The 13,524-nt window shown below is 33.7% G+C and overlaps 1 protein-coding gene across 2 annotated transcripts in view; it reads right to left on the bottom strand.

The window, feature by feature from the left end:
* The window catches only part of ps (RNA-binding protein Nova-1-like protein passilla), a 108,530-nt gene that overhangs the window by 30,983 nt on the left and 64,023 nt on the right, over positions 1-13,524 (bottom strand). Inside the window, exon 3 of one of the 2 annotated variants that reach the window (XM_089232836.1) lies at positions 7,734-7,860. The exons of the other annotated variant lie outside the window; for it this stretch is intronic. The gene's annotated coding sequence lies outside the window, so the exon portion shown is untranslated. The remainder of the gene's footprint in view (positions 1-7,733; positions 7,861-13,524) is intronic. 2 annotated transcript variants of the gene reach the window in all.

The raw sequence follows: 13,524 nt of genomic DNA, 5'->3' as shown, positions 1-13,524 counted from the left end.
TTCTATTACAGCAACTACTGTGGGACAAAACCGTTTCAATAACTTCCGAGGTCTAAAAGGGGGATTTTTTTACAGAACACCAAGAATGGAACGTAAGATGTCGATATTAAGTAAACAATTAGTATAGTGAAGATGCTCTAAATTAAGTTATGACCAGAAGCTGATGGATAAAGGTCAGTTGACAGCCCCAGGCATTTAAAAAATATATTAGGCCCCTAAAATTAAGGAAAAAGTGAAAAGTAAGGGCCAAAGGCACTCTCACCATTGAATCCGCCTCTATTTACGGCTCGAATGCACGTTAACAGAGTTTTTATCGACCTGATGACCAATTTTCATCCGATTTAAAAACCATTGTGTTAAACTAAACATTGAATTAGAGGATTCTGTCATCTTTTCATAAATAGTTCTCCTTCCGATCATATTTAGGGCTACGGTTTCTTGCTGCGATTTAAATCCAGTTAGAAAATATAGCAAAAATTTTATTTCTTGATAGATCGTGATTTTCAAATCAGATTTTTTTTTCAAAATAATTTTTTTCATTGTAAGTAAATTCAAAATACCTGTGTGCTTCTTTAACCTTGTCCAGCTACAAGAGTATTCTCCAGTTGAACGCAAGTTAGTTCCTACATGGGCCCTCTTAAATCGTCATTTCAAATAACATTAAAAAAATTAACAAAAGTAATGATAAAAAAATCAAAAGTAACGATAGAACAAACAAATGTAACTTGAGTGATGCTCCCAGGCCCGTAGCCAGAAATTTCGTTTGAGGGTGGGACAAAGTGATAAAAAGATGGCCAAATCTATTCTTTTTTTGGTCATTTTCTCATATTTCAGGGGGCACAGCCCCAAGTCTCCCCCCCCCCCCACTACAGGCTTGGATACGAAAAGGAATTCTGCCCTTAGTACTAAAACTTTTGAAAATCAAATAAAATAAAGGATGAATTTTAAAATAAGATGAAAATGAAAGAACGAGTCAGTACGTCAGTAATTAAGAAAGAATGGCAGTAGAAGAGAAAAAATTCTTTGTTGTAGTACACCTTTCATGCTAATTTGTTTCCAACCAGCTTTTCCATAAAATGACTCTTTAACCAAAGAGCTTTCATTCCAAGCGCCTTGAAATCAAGTTATGCTGATGTCACACGGTATGCTCCCGGGAAGGGTAAGACACCTTCATATGTAAAGGGGTTCTAGGGAAGAGCTAATGATAGTTCAATGAAGGGACGGAGAAAATTAATGACTTTGAACTGGTAAAGTTCCTCCTTAAAGGAAAGAGAAACACAGGCAGCAGAAAATTGACAGGATTTGGTAAGAAAAATAAGAAAAGTGTGACTAAACCTAGAAAATAAGAAAAAAGTAAGACATTTTAGCAAAAAGTAGAAGTCCTGCTATAGTAAAGAATACTGAAAACTCAAGCCGACTTATATAATATTTTTTAGTGATGCGTGATGTCAATAGTATTGCTACAGTTAATCCCTGCTCCCAATGCACCCTTTTCTCAATGATTAGAAGTCACTTTAAATAAAAAATTGCTTTTGCTGCTCCAAGATGGTGTCAACGAATCTGCCAGGTTATCAAGGTGCTTTAGCTATAGATAGTTGGTAAAATTGATACCATTTGAAGATAAAAATATGTAAAATACTGCAAGAAAAGATCTGATAAAAGATCTAAATAAAAATTTTAACATATATATTATAAAAAAAAAAAAAACAATTTTGGTAGTATCTCCCATAGCTCAGTGCAGACAACCAAAGAAACTATGGACAATTCGTAGCAGTTGGAAACTGTCTACATCATAACAGTTTGACCCAGATTCTCTATTATCACATACTTTAAATACAATGAAACCTCAATATAACGATACTCTGCGGAACAAAAAAAAAATCGTTGAAGAGGGATTATTGTTACATTGAAAGGCATCAGTGTAACATTAGAGTATATTTATTTTTCCAAACGACACTTGAAAAAATATTGTTGCACAGGAATTTGTTATATTCAGTATCATTGTAATGAGGTTTCACTATATGTGCAAATTTTAAGTAATTTAAATAGTTTATAGCCAAACAATTATAAAGCTTATATTTTTTTCATTATTGCTTTTAATATATTCTTGTAAAAAATAGTTCAGAAACCAAAATGCTTATAAAGTCATACTTTAGAACCTTCTTACCTTAACACCAATCAACAAAAGACTACACTCTTTTATTGCTCAATATTTTGATATGCAACGCTTAGTAGTCTAGCTATAGTCTTGAATAATGTTAGAACTTGGCTCAAATATTAGACTAGTCTAATGAATAAACTTACCTTTTCCGTACTTAGAATAAGACAACTAAAAATGTTTTTATGGGCATATTATATAATATTTTATCATGTATATATAGTTTTAAGTTTTTATAATTGCATTTTCAATTGGGTTGCTGTATTTCTCAGAGAAATACATGACATCCATACTTGTTTTAAGCATCTTTTTCCTCAGCCATCTCATTGGGCATTGTGCCTGTTGTGAGCTTGTATTTGAAGTGAAGATCAATTTCTCTCATTTTCCAACTAGACCCTGACATTGGCTCTTGCTGTTTCACGCAATGGAGATTCATCAGTTTGACTGTGGTCAACTCCTGGCCATAGTTCTCTACTAGTTTTTGAATGTCATCCTCATTTACCTCCAGTCTCGTGGTCTTCCACCAAGGACAATCTCTCTGGCAACTGGTTACTCTTGTTCATGAGAAAACCACTCAAAGTCATGTTTAATAATGTCATCAACAGTTTTCTCCAAGCAGAATTGAAGGCTCTCTTGGTGACCCCCCCCCCCCCCACCTCAGACTTCAATGATCTTGAGGCAGTGCACAATGTGAAAAATATCTTACCAAACTCTTGGAGGTTGTTTTTCCCGGGAGGCATGCTAAGTGGAGACTGCATGTGTAGATGAAAGCAAAGAACCATTAGTTCAGTTGCAATCACATAAAACTGAATAAAAGTGCCTACACATATAATTACAAGCTTCACAAACATACATGTACAATCTTTTTGTACAAGCATGCCTGAGCGTCTGTATGAGAATTTTACATAAACATTGTGAATGCACAAGTGGCTTGAGCAAGTTTTTTAATACATGCTTGTCCAAGCCTTGGGTTTGCACAAGCATAACCACGCGAGTACCCGTATCAATCTTCAAGCTTCAGGGAGCTCTGCTTATGAGTGAGTAATGAGCAAATTAGTGGGCGTATGAACAAATCAGTGAGTAAATTAGCAAGTCAGTGATCAAGTGAGTGAATGAGCAATTGTGCAAATGAGTGAATCAGCAAGTAGACAAGCGCACATGCACAAAAGTGGTTAAGTTACTCTCACCCATTCAGTCACTTGGTCTCACACACCCATCCACTTATTTTCTTAATTGCTCAACGACTTGCCCATTCACTCAGTCATGTGCTCACCTGGTCACTCGCTCATGTGCTCACCTGGTCACTCGCTCATGTGCTCACTTGATGACTAACTTATTAACATGCTCTTTTTCTCACATGGTCACCAACTTATTCACTCACTGACTTGCTCATTCACTTCCTCATTCCCTCATCTGGTCACTCATTTGCTTACTTGATAATGCATTTAGTCACTTCACTTGCTCCTTTATTTGCTCATTCACTTGCCTGCTCACTCATGAATATGCTCACTTGGTCACCAACTTGAGCAAGTGAGTGCACTTCATTGTTGACTTGCTCATTCACCCACTCTTTTGTTCACTTGGTCCTGACAGTCACTCACATGTGCCAAATTGCTTATCAGTGAATTTTCTGTAAATTGCTCAAGTATAAAAATTGGCGATTGTGCAAGAATGCTTGTACCATGTGGAGGTGAAAGAAAAGTTGTGCGTGCTTGCACAAAAAGATTGAACATGCATGCTTGTCAGGCTTGCAGTAACATGTGTAGGCACCTTAAACAAAGTACAAAACTTTTCTTGTGAAACTCAAACCAAAAAGTTCCACTATATATATTTTCAACTACCTTCTCTTGTAATTTAGTTCAATACTGGTCCGATATGTGTTGGATTTAAGAGTGCTGTACACATGATTGAAAAAGTGTTTTATACAAACATTTATATCATTTATAAGTAACATAATATTAATAAACTTTTTTCCTTAATTACAAAAACATTAATTTATATTTCCCTCATAGAGCCCTATAGTCATATTTAAAGGGGAAGTCATGTGTAACTAACCTCCTTTGCTTCTATGATCACATGACTAAGGCTTTGGGTAAGAGCAAAAATTTAGACGTTGTTTACCTTGATTTCCAGAAGGCATTCGATCGGGTCCAACATGGCAAACTCTTGAAGCGTTTACACGAGATTCGAATTGGAGGCAACTTGCTGAATTGGATAGAATCATGGTTAAGAGATAGGTCACAACGAGTTATGGTGAACGGGGAATTCTCTGGTTGGACAGACCTCACAAGTGGAGTTCCTCAAGGAAGTGTCCTTGGCCCCATACTTTTTTCACTTTTTATCGATAAACTCGATCAGGGTATTGATGGGATTACTAGCAAATTCGCAGATGATGTGAAGCTAATGGGGATAATTGGGGATGAAAGCGATAGGGAGTTGCTCCAGACCAACTTAAACAAGATTGCAGCATGGGCAAATGAATGGAGCATGACGTTTAGCGTAGATAAGTGCATGGTCGCTCATTTTGGTTCGAACAACCCACGGTTCTCTTACGAGTTGAACGGTGTCACTATCCCGGATTCAACTAGGGTCACCGATTTGGGAATTCTCATTGACGAGCGACTTAGGTTTTCTGAACATTGTTCAGCGGGGGTCAAAAAAGCGAATAGAATGCTTGGTCTCATTTTCAAAAAGGTCTCTTCGCGTTCTCCTAAAGTCATTCTTCCGCTTTTTCGAGGATTAGTTCGTCCTGGACTGGAGTATGCTGTAAGGTTTTGGAGACCATACCTACAGAAGGACATAGAATTGGTTGAAGGGGTGCAGAGAAGAGCTACGCATGTCCTTGTTGGCACACAGGGCTTGAGTTATGAAGAGAGACTTCATTTTTTGAATATGTTTACATTGGATGAACGTAGGTGTCGAGGAGATATGATCGAAGTGTTAAAAAATTTTCAATGGGATGGATAGGATGGGCCATGAACTTTTAATACACCGCCAATCGACTGCTTTTACAAGGAGACACCAGTATCGATTGGCGAGGGACAATGCAAGGTTATGGTGCCGCAGGGAATTTTTCTCTAATAGGGTTGTTAATAAATGGAATAGCTTACCCCCGGAGGTAGTAAATTGTAACACAATTAACACGTTTAAAAAGAAATATGATAAACATGTTGGGGTAAATCGAGAAGCTATCCATTCTTAGAATAAGACAACCATAAGTATTCTTTATGGGCATTGTGTAATATTTTATCATGTGTATATATTGTTTATAATTTGTGTTAATTGCATTGCTGGTTTTTTTTTTATATATATGACATCCATATTTTTATGGGCATCTTTTTATCAGCCACCTCGTTGGGCATTTTGCCTGTTGTGGCATTGTATTTGTATTGTATTGTATAAAGACACTTGTCCTTGCAGTAATATGACAACAAAAACAAGTGTCATCACTGCACAAGAAAAATTGACAATATGAGTAATAGCGTTTGTAATTTATTAGTACTTGGGGAGCCATCTTTTAAGCTGTCATTCGGGGGTTGGTGTAAAAAATATAAATTGGAGTAATTGGTTTATTTTTCCTCTTTAGTGTCACTTGGCATTATTCATTAGTGACTTACTAATATATATAAGGGGGTCTCATAATTTCATCACATATTTCATACGCCAAAAAATTTAATCTATTTTCAAACAATTTAGTGAATACTAAAAATATATTTAAAATACCCGTATTCAATTTTATGACTTTAGGAATCACCAATATGAATCAAGTTTTTTTTTTTTATTGGAGGAAAAAAAAGTTAGAAGCTTAAGTCTGTATTCAAAAAGCTTCTACACCATTATTGTTTCTATCACAGTCTTAGATAAAATGTGCAATAACAATATTCAATATTGCAAAACAGTTGACCTTTATGATTATTGTAATTTAGAAAGCACGAAAAGCCCAAAGGCAATATTCAATAAAGTTTCCCAAAACTAAGCATTTGATTCACATAACGTTTTAAGTCCAAAACAGTTTTATATGCCAAAATAACTTTAGCTGGTCTCATGACATCATAAATCAGCTGCAAATTGATGGCAAACCATAGATCTTAGAGGCATACTTCTAATTAGGAAAAAAAAGTATCTAAATAACGTGTAGACTTCAGATACGACATTCATACTGCGAGGAGTTTATTATTTTTCAATAATTATACATATTTTTATGCTAACACCCTGTTCTTTCCCGAGCACAAAAAAACCCATGTTTTCAAGTGCAATACTAGCTGAAATATTTGAATTCAAAAATTGGAGAAAACGTGGGAGACAAGTGTTGCTCATTAGTTTACACAGTTCTTTCCTACATTTTCTAATTTTTGAATTTAAAAATCTCAGCGAATATTGCACTTGGAAAAAAGTGTGGAATTTTTTTGGTTAAGCTCAGGCGAGTTTTCAGGACAGGGTGACCATATCAAAAATTTATTTTAATAACTATATATAATCCCTTGCAATTTGAATGACATATACACGTTATTTGAATACTTTTTCTAATTGGAAGTATGCTTCTGGGATTAATGGTTTGCCAGTAATTTGTGGCAAGGGAACTTAGCTATGCACCCTGTACATGTAACATTGAAAAATTAAACTTACTTGGGAAAGACTACTAATGGAACCCACCATTACAATGTTTTGTTTTTCACTCATCCATCTCCAATTCAGATGTTTCTTAAAAACAACATTGAGATCACTCGATTTAATGTTTTTTTTGGTTAAATAAAATCTTAAAAATAAGGTAAACTGACCTGCGTGGCATTTCTTTTTAAATTCCATTAAAAAAATATGCAAGGTAATTTCTTAATTTCTTTTCCATTCATTCTTAATTTTTTCTCAGCACCATAAAAGTTTATTCATTTGGCATGAATATAAGGTCATAAAGATGGTTAATTCCAAGTTTTAACTTATTTCATAAAAAAATTAACTGGTTAGCAATAATGTTGGAATGAAGAATGTCTTACAAGAAAGTTTGAAATTAGATCTTAGAAACTGAAATTTCTGGATGAAAGTTGTACTAATAATTGGCCCATAAGGAAAAATATACAAATCCAGGCTCTTACATGCCAAGTATGTGAAAAAAAGATTTAAATGTGAAGATCAATTTCTAAAAAAAAAAATTCAATCTTAATCTGAAGAAAGTTTACTGTAGCATTTTAAACTCTTTTTCAGATATCTATAAAATACTTGATAGGATCAGTCATGAAAAAACAATGTTCAAAGGGGGAACAAAATAAATCAATAATGAAACTAATACCTTCCATGAAAAAAAAAAAAAAAATTTACTCTTCAAGTGAATTCCATAAATTTAACCAACCCATTTCTTTTTCCTCTCCCCACAAGCACTGCCTTTTGTTTGCCGCATTACCTATCTCTCTAGAGACTAAAGGGCATTCCTTCTCAATAAGGAAGAAGGGCTGTAATTATACAGAAAAGGTTTTGCAAGAGGACAAATATTTGGACGTCTGGAACCGATATATTTTTCTTAAATATTTCATAAAATTTTTCGTTTCTTTTTCTTCATTTACTTTTTCTGCTCTTTACTTACATCCATATGGTATTCAGCACATAAAAATCTGAATTTCTAAATTTTTCTGCTCAGGCAATCCAATAATACCAGTTCCATCCAGAAAATCCTCTCACAGGTTAAAAAACCTTTCTCATAAGTTCTGAAACTGAGCAAAAATATAGAATAAAGAATACATCACAATATAAATTTATCAAAACTTCATAAATATAAAGAACAAAACCTCTATTGCATAGTCTAATGGAGCTTAGGGCCAAGTTCCTCGAGTGGTTCTGAAATCAAACACTCCTAAAAGCCTAAACTCTAACTCAATTTGCCTCGCATAGTAAACACACACAAAAAAAGTCCTACGAAGTTCGTGACCAAGTAGTCATGTACAAGATTAGAAAGTCTGAAAATACACCTGAAACACTTTTATAATGAAAATTTAAAAAATGTTGTGAATGTACATAAAGACAACCAGCATCTAAATTCTAAATGCCAGCAAGAAATAACAGATTGGCCAGACAAAGATAGCATGCAAATTAGAATTCAAAATATATCGGAGCAGAAATACAAAAGCTCTGAAATATAAGGGTGGCGTTTTTTTCACTTGAAAGAATATATAAATGAAAAAATTTTCAAGTTATATAAGTTTCTCTTTTTAACTTGAAATATTAAAAACCTGGACTTTTGTCAATAAATAAAACTAATATATAATGACTGCCTCTTAACTACCTTTATTTTGATATTTCAGCTACTACCAGAGTGTTAGAAAATAAGCTTATGGGGAAGAAAAATTATACAAACAGTATAATTTTAACAGTATAATTATTAAACAGCGCCTCACGGCACAGTGCGTGAAATTAGGAAGGCAGATTCATGTGTCTCCAGTGGTGTAGATGGTAGCATGCTTGCCCGGTATGCAAGAGGCCTGGGTTCGAGTCCCGGCGGAGACGTGATGACTTTTCTTTCCGAGCTCACCTCAGCATAATATCCGGAAAATAACTGTTTCCTTTATACAAACAGTGTTTATAGAAAGTAATGTGTATAAAGCATTTAATTACAGTGAAACCTTACAATAATGGTCACAAGGGGACCATGAGAATGTGGCTGTTATTGAGAGGTTACTGTTGCTGGAAGGTTCAGTACTTCAAGAAGAATAAGTTTGATGGCATGTAAAATTATAACATGCTATAACAAATAAAAATAAGCGGTTTTGTAACATTTTGCCTTTAAAATTTTGGATTGAAAAAATTTTTTTGTTGTTAAAAACTCTGCAGACACAGTTTTAATGTTGTCAAGTTCTTAAGATGTTTTTACTTTGTAACTGAAGTTAAACAAATTGTGCTGTTCCTGGGAACCTCGTTTATCTATGCTTGCCTTACATAGTGCATACAAATTAAGCTAACACCATTAAAACATCCTTAATTTCATTTTTAAAACATGGAAATTTTAAGTTTATTTTAATGAGCAGATTAAACAAGCTACAAAATGCTAATGGTTTTGACAAGAAAGTGACAGAAAAATTATTTTTAAAAAAATACTTATATATAGTACTGTGACCCTCGTCTCCACTGGTATGCATTCTTAGAGACTGGACTCATCCTCCAATATACCCCCCAACTATTTGCAGTTATCTAAAGCAGTGTTTTCAATTTGTGTTTAAAAAAAAACTCTTGGTCAAACAGCAAGGGAATCAAGGACCCTTCTGGGCTGTCATAACCGCTTGTTATATTTTCACTATAATTTCTTTCTTTTCTGAAACATATCCAGCGTACCCCTTAATAACTCCTTGTGTACCAGGGTTGGTAAAAAGTTTTTTTTTAAAAAACCAAAAAACCAGTTTTTTTTTGTTTTAAATAGTATTAACATTAAAAACAATAAAATTTCTGAAAAATCATTCAAACTTCTAATTAAAATAAAATGTTTATTAATATAATTAACACTATTCTCATATTTAATTAATAAATATTTCTTATATTTTAACAAAAACCAACTTTTGCAATTTAATTATTTTTTGCTTAACTCGATGGATTACTTTGTGTGTGTTTGAAAATTCTTTTAATGTTAATCATATAAAGATGTTTTTTCCCCAGTTACTTAAAGTATGCTTAATTAGGAAGCTATTTTGCAAAAACTAATAAAAATTAGGCGAATATAATGTATTTAATGAAATACAAATAATGCAGATTAAATAGCAATGATTTACGATATACAAGGTGGTTATAACTAAGGTTCTGATTTCAAAACATTGTAAAAAAAAAGAATGATTGTCAAAATGACTTGAAAATTGATATAAATATTCCTCAAAAAATGCAATTTCATTTGGTAAAGGAGAAAAAATATCTAAAAAATATATAATTAATGACATCATCCAACACGTAGGAAATTTGCTTGCACAATGGAAACGATAGCCAGTCATTGCACAATAACTTAATTACAGCATTGCACGATTTCATAGTTCATGGAAACATCACAAAAAAAAAAAAGAAGTAATTGAACAAATAACTACAACTTACTCAAGAAATGTTAAATATGTTGTCCACCGTGTTCTGGCTACGAGGTGAAAGCACAAAAATTCTTGTTCAACAGATCAGAATATGCCATGGTCATGATGTGGATGCGCTTGCAATTCACCTTTATTAAACCAAACGTGCCCCCACGTTAATATTCCCGAGGAACTTCTAACATATAGGGGATGCGGTGAAGCTTGCAATTCAAAGTTTGCAATCCGACCACTGTTCATAACATTTTGAGGTACCCTCACAGCCAGAAGTTGTAAGGGTCAAGGTCAAATGAACTGATGGCCGGCCAGGTATCGTGCAATCCTGTTATTGGCAAAATGGGTCTTCAGCAGCTGCTTTGCTGGTATTGATGTGCATCTTGATAGAAGTTGTTCTATCTACACACTGATGCTGTGGAAGTGCCGAAATAATATGGCTGCACACAATAGATCATACTGCTGGCCAAGTACAGCATCATCTACTTGCACATTTTTCTTTCGCCAAAGAAAATTCCATTGCTTCAGGAGTATCCATGCAAATTTCCAAGTCATTCTGACCAGTACTTATTGTATAGTTTTTGAATCAAAACTTTAATTATAATCACCCTGTATATAGCTGATTATATTTTTCAAATCTTTTACTACTACTATATAGTAGAACCCTGATTAACTAGGCCTAACAGTGAAAGTATAAAAAAACAACTATTGAATATTAAGACACATATAGATGTGCTACTTCTTATGGGGAAGAAAAAAATGCCTGAGGTAATGTAACTACTAGTACACTAGTCTTTGTCCTTTAGGGACAGCTGGTGTCTTTATTGGATTATAGGACCACCTGCCCCTAGTATGATGGTGTCACTACTGTTGCTGCTGCTTTGTGAAGGGAAAAAGAAACCTTGCGAGATAATACACCACTACATTTAGATGTATGATACAATCCTTATTCATGAATTTGATAAAGATATAGAGAAAAATTTTGGCTTATGGTGAAACAATATTTTTCAAGGAAAAAATGATATTTTGGCCACTTTTATTTCACTTTTTGAAAAAAAACCACTTGGTTTAAACCAAACAACCCTGTTGTGGACCCTAAGAGTCTGAACCACATCTTCAAAACTATTCACCCATGAAGAAAAACCACTTTTTTTATAGGGTTCAAGAATTTCATTCCTTGAGGGAAAAAAAATCAGAGCTATTTTTCTTAGCATCTGCATTATTTTCTTATATTTGCATGTCTCATGTTGGTTGTTCAGAAGTTAACATTAATGTTGATTCAAAATGGGATGTGATACACATTCTATGAAAATGGGATGTGATACACATTCTATGAAAATGGGATGTGATACACATTCTATGAAAATGGGATGTGATACACATTCTATGAAAATGGGATGTGATACACATTCTATGAAAATGGGATGTGATACACATTCTATGAAAATGTGGTCATTGTTTGGAGGTGACTGTCGCACACAAAGGAGGTTTAACTGTATATTGTTATAAACTTTAATATTTGACAACGTTACAAGTTTAAACATACAGTCTGTTATGGTTATGCTATGGTTTCTTTAGAAAACGTGTCCGGAAATGTCGACCAAAATACTATGGTACAGACGTTCAAGATGTTTTTTTTTCATTGGTAGATATGCTGATTCATACAGCATGGGTGATATGCATGGGTATTATGCAGGATTTATTGGTACAGTAGAACACAATTCGGTGAAAACATCACACAATATAAGAGCTAAAAACATTATACCTTCTTACTGATGGGAGTAAGACCATAAATTCAATTTCAATCACAGCAAAATAGTTTTTAAAATAAAAACCAAAGCATTTAGAGAAAAGAGTTTGTAAGCACAACAGTTATTCCAAAACCATGGCAATAATGTAATTTGAAAGATAGATTTCTATGATATATACGGTTTTTAGAACAGTATCATTTTTTAGTTAATCAGATTTTAATAACAGCCAATAAGTAACTGTTCTGGAACACTAGGAGATGCAGGCCAGTGATTGTCCTTGTTTTGACTAAAATGTTTGACTAGAACAAATGTGCTATGCTATCTGCACAAGAACCTGAAGAAATGTATTGGGCTAGTTTTGAAAATTACTAGTTTGGCCAGGTCAGCATGATTAAATCAATTTTAAATATTAGTTTATTTCAAGTATGAAATCCAATATGTAAATATCAAATATATGTAATAATTTATTAATTTGGCATTTTAATTAAAGTTTCTTCCCTTGAACAATTAAACCAATTGTATACCAAAAATGCACCACAAACACTATCCCTTAAATAGTGAGTTGGTTTTAATTTTCATTAACACAAAGTTGAAAATGTTATTTATGAAAAAAAATTCTATATTTTGCAATCCACATCAAAATTTTTGTAAGCCTTCCTCCTGATTATTTAATGCCAGGAAAACCATTTTTAATTGTTTTGAAACACTGATATAAAACTAAGCATTTAAAAACACATGCTTTTCACAAACTATAAAAGCATCTAGACTATATTTCTGAAATGACTTTTTATATTGTATATTGTACAAGGAATATAAAAAGTCAAGAGAAAGACATTTAATATAAACATACTAGCCTCTTTATCCTAAATTAAATCAGGAATGGGAAGTGACGAAGTCCATTTCGGAGATATAGAATTTGGAGCATTTTTTAGAGTAGATATTTATAAATTGGAGCAGCAAAATTAACTTACAAGAATATTTTTGTTAACCCCACCCCTTTTCAAAATAAAACTGCACAGTCAGGACCGTCGTTTCTACATATATATAGACACCATTTCTAGGGTATTTTTCAAAGCCAGGGGACAACTGCTCACCTCAGACTCCCCCAAAATGACGAGCCTGTGCACAGTCTTTTGTTATCAAACATCTTTTAATCAGCTTGTTTTTGGTCTTTCAGGCTATCGACATCTTGTTTAAAAGAGTGGCCGTCATAAAATTTTTCACACCAGTCTATTTAAGATGACACTTTTTGCTTACTAAGGGCACTAGTTGCTGTCTGAAACAGCAGCAGTTTAAATGGGCTAAAAATTTTCTATGTGTTTTTAATTTTTTTATACTCTGAAAGAAATTGTTGCAAAATGAAAGAATTTCAGAAGAACCAACACAATGTTTGGTGATTCAGCACTCGTTATTTGGCAATATTGACAATTTAACACTTGTTATTCTGCAACGTTGCTAATTAGCATTCATAATTTGACAGACTTGCTCTTACACTCGCAGAATGAATTTTTTTTCACGAAATATCAGTATTTGACGCAATGACGATCAACTATAGAAATTTCTGCTGCTTGCAGTGGCA

The sequence above is a fragment of the Pholcus phalangioides genome, unplaced genomic scaffold (assembly GCF_987345545.1).
Source record: "Pholcus phalangioides strain wild (caught in Gottingen) unplaced genomic scaffold, Ppha-v1.0 ptg000007l_1, whole genome shotgun sequence".
Taxonomy (NCBI): domain Eukaryota; kingdom Metazoa; phylum Arthropoda; class Arachnida; order Araneae; family Pholcidae; genus Pholcus; species Pholcus phalangioides.
This window is presented reverse-complemented; position numbering and strand designations above follow the sequence as displayed.